Here is a 4,476-nt window from a genome sequence, read left to right as displayed (position 1 = left end):
ACACACACACACACACACACACACACACGCACACACACACTTACACACACATATACACACACCTGTTCCACAATCTAAAAACAAAGCATTTAATTTTTTGTAATGGCAGACACCATAGTTGTTGTTTTTGTTGTTGTTGTTTTTGTTGTTGTTGTTGTTTCAGTTTTCAGTTAAAAACTTAAGACTAAAATCCAACAACGTCGTCACTTGTTACAACAATTGAGGGTGCTATGACAGCGTGAGTTACCCTGAAGACCAGCTTTACAGCATTTACATCGCCTTGAACTACACTTTTTTGGCACCAGTACAGTTGCATCTTGTGAAGCCTTGTCCACCTGGAGAGGATTGAAAAATCACCGCCGAAAGCAGTGGAACTATTTTTTCGGTGTTTATGTCGTCAGTGTTCAGAAGACGCTCAGGGCACATATCGAACTGATTTCTGGAATACAAACCAGCATTTACGGGTATCTTCTTCTCTGTCAATTATGACACCAAGGATATTTCTAGGATCGCCTCTCCCTCGATCAACAAGTGGAACTGGCACACAAACGTTGTCTCCTTGTTTGCCAGCTGGCATATCTATGTTACAGTAAGAACACGTATATCTATCTAGTTAATACGTGCAATCACTGAATATTTCATTGAAAACGTGTAATCCCTGTACAGTGGCGGGGCTATTACATGAATTCACTGAATGCTCAGTAGTAAAAACACGTAAAATGATAGGTTTAATTTTAGGGATTTCGCGTAATTACTAAAAATTTCAGTGATTACGTGAAACCCCTGAGTGAAACGGGGATTACGTGTATTCACTAAAATATTCAGTGATTACGGGTATTCTCTAGGTACGTATTCTTACTGTAACATACATACATTTACTTATTCTCTGTTATCTAGTATTCTGCGTCAATGCATTATCTAGTGTTTAGACTCTTGCCATGGTCAACAGTAGCTCTGTAGACTTTGTTCATGGTCACGTGTAGCTGTGTGTACATATAATAATATTATTGTATTTTTAAATAACAATACACCTAAAAAGCGCTGTGCATCCGTTCTGCGAGCAGGTTTGACATTGGCAATAGCAGCCACTGCTACTCGGAATAAAGGACAGCTACTAGGCGACCAACAGTTAGGCTTGTCCTGACGCCATGACGCAGAGCAGCCACAGTAGTTTATTTCTAATGTTATTTGATCTGTATCGACTATCCTAACTAGCTGCGACTGTGAGGCTCTGGGAGCCCTATAAATAGGCAGACAAATCAGTATGACTGACCCCCCCCCCCCCCCGGCATCTTCCTGCTTCTTTGTACACTTCTGTGTGTCCGGACTCATCGCTCCCCAACAAGGACAAAGTTCTAGCTGCTCGGTACTTAGTTAGGAGAAATTTGACGTCAATTTGTTTTTTGAAAATTTCACAATATATCAAGCTTATTCGAATGTAGTTTCTTGATTTTGAACATATCAATAACGATTGTGAATAATCCTCTACGGTTTTGATTAATCAGATAGAACATTAATTTTAGTTTCTATTCTCATGGTTTTAGTTACTCAAACGGCCAAAAATGTCAGATAGAATTTGTAATTCTAAGACAGCGATACGGGTTGCTTACAGAGAGTGAGTCTGATGTGCAGGCAGCTGTTTGCCACTTTGCACAAACATCTTGCGCCAGTCTTCACTGAACTCGTTTCCTTATTTCTTTTTCTACTTGCCTTTCTTATCTCTGATCCCTGACGAAACATCCGGCAGCGAGAGAGGAGTGCAGTAGTAGATTCAGTTTACATGTAACTGGGAGCTGTTGGCACACATCTAACATAGGAGGGGCCGTGAATATGAATGTATTGGTCGTTTTGCCGTGTAAGAGGTATGAGATGAACTCAGTAGGACTCTTAGTATTTCAGCTGTCTTTTCTAAGCCTGCAAAGCTCACTTTCCAGGGAAAGGAGAATTTCTTGGAAAGAAATGCAGTAAAATGAGGTAGGGCTTGAAGAAGCCTACGTATGCCGCTCGACAAATTTTGAAAAAAAAACAACCCAACAAAACATCCTGGAAAAGACAAATTTCCATGCAGTTTCCGGGACACTTGAATAGACACCAAGGTTTGGAACATAAAGCTCTCACTTGAAAAGTGGCGGCGAAAGAGGCAGGGTAAACCCAGAGCAACCTACTTGGAGAGCAGAAACAGATGGGTGACGGGACAAGATCCGGCTAATCTTGCTTTTTTTGGAGAATCATGATGTCCGTCGCAGATTTTGCACTTGATGATGATATTTATGTCAGTCTTTGTTTTCATATTATGTTGCATAATAAGCATAATACAGCTGTTGGTTTTTTTATTGTTGATTTTTTTTTTCAAGTGGAAAGTTTGTAAAGTCTGTGTGTATCACTAGAGTGTCATTGTATAGTGTCTGGTTCCAGACTTAGTCTACATAGTACAGCTTCATTGGTCATTTATCAACTGGATTTTATCATCATACAGGTTTCATATTTTTACATGGCAAATGCGCGTGGAGACTTTGTGTGGTAGAATGGAAAGTAAATATGACTAGCTGGGCCCCCTTTCGATGAAAGGAATAAACAAATTGTTGAGGAAGAGTAGGCACGGCTGGTGAACGGAAGCCTCACTTGTTTACAACGTCGTCTTAGAAGACGGACTTTCCCATGATTAGATCTAAACGAAACTAATGAAAAACTGAAAATTAAGCTTAGATCTATACGGGTCCTACACTTTAAATAGTGCTCAGTAATGCGCGAAAATGCGTGATAGTATCGAACAGAAGTACAACTTGAAATAAACAAACCTGCCGGATTTTCTAAAATTACAGAGACAGAAGCGTCGGCCTACAAAAGCGATCGGCGAAATAAAGGATTTTAGCTTTTTGCAGCAAAGCTGTCTCAAAACTGAAAAAACGAAGGGCGTCATGATCTGGGGAATATTTTAAAGAATCTTTTGGCGAAAACCGCATGTCGATCGATGCTGCCATTAAAAAGCCTTTTGAATAGCAAAATCCGGCCACCACAAATAGATAATAGAAGTAGAGTGGGCCAGGTCAAAGACGTCGAGGCGTTTTGTTGTTTAGTACAATAGGCTCTCTTGTTCCCTGCCGATCAACTCAATTTCTATCCATGATTTTAGTAGCTTCAACCAATGTCTGAAAACTCAGATTTACAGTAACCGTGTGGATTTCCTTCTACAGAGCCCTTTTCATATATTACCCCCCCCTCTCCAGCCCCCCCCCCTCTCTCTCTCTGTCTCTCTCTCTCTGTCTCTGTCTCTCTGTCTGTCTCTCTCTCTGTCTGTCTGTCTGTCTGTCTGTCTGTCTGTCTGTCTGTCTCTCTCTCTCTCTCTCTCTCTCTCTCTCTCTCTCTCTCTCTCTCTCTCTCTCTCTCTCCACACACACACGGTCAATTCAACAAACCATGAACTCTGGTTATGTTTATTGATTTTCATACTTTGATGAGTCAGTCTTTTTGTCATTTCTTTCTTTCTTTCTTCCTTTTGTAGTTAGGATGGGGGGAGGAGGGGGTGGCGCCCACAGCATATTGTGGGACTTCTTTTCAATCCAACACTGGCGGGTGGGTGGTGTGGTTTGCTCCTTCTTTCTTACGCAACATCTATCGTCCTTATCTCTCCCTCATCTTTAAAAAAATGATGTGTTCGTTACTCTGTCGTAACACCTCTAATCTTCGTCATTTCTGTGACCTTGTTGTGATGCAAGCACCATAGAACTCCCTAAAACCGAACACATTAAGACTGAGGCAATTGTGAAGTTCAGAATCGGATGCTTTGTTGGGACAGTTTTCTGTGGACGTAGATGCTGGACGCTGTAAACCGTGGCGGTATTTCCCCAAGTCCTATAGGAAATGGTGGGACCGGTCTGAAGTGGGGGTGAGTGTCTTCGAGGAACCAGAGGTGAGTGAGTGAGTGAGTGAGTGAGTGAGTGAGTGAGTGAGTGAGTGAGTGAGTGAGTGTGTGTGTGTATGTGTGTGTGTGTGGGGGTGGGGGGTTTGTTTGTTTACTTGTATGTTTGTGTATGTGTGTGAGTGTGTGTTTGTTTGTTTGTTTGTGTGCGTGTGTATGTGTGTGTGTGTGTTTGTTGGTGTGTCTACATGTTTGTTAGAGTGTGTTTGGGTGGTGTTTTTGTTTCATACGGGTTTTGTAAGTTTGTTTGTTCTTAGGGGGGATTTTTTGTTTGAGGGGAAGGGGAGGGGGTGAGGGGGAATTGTATGCTTTGCTATAATGTTTCTAAAGGTTTTCTCTGTCAGTTTATGTGTCTTCACTTCTGTTGTAGGTTTTTTTTTCCCCGCCTTCGACAGTACTGACAAATCTTTGCTGTAGTCTTGCTGAACAAAGAACGAACAAATTGTTATTTTGCCTGCTTGCTACGACCTGACTTTATTGCCATCCCCCATGTCCATCCACCTCTGTCTGTCTGTCTGTCTGTCTGTCTGTCTGTCTGTCTGTCTGTCTGTCTGTCT

Source organism: Aplysia californica, unplaced genomic scaffold, assembly GCF_000002075.1.
Source record: "Aplysia californica isolate F4 #8 unplaced genomic scaffold, AplCal3.0 scaffold00515, whole genome shotgun sequence".
NCBI classification, from domain to species: domain Eukaryota; kingdom Metazoa; phylum Mollusca; class Gastropoda; order Aplysiida; family Aplysiidae; genus Aplysia; species Aplysia californica.
This window is presented reverse-complemented; position numbering follows the sequence as displayed.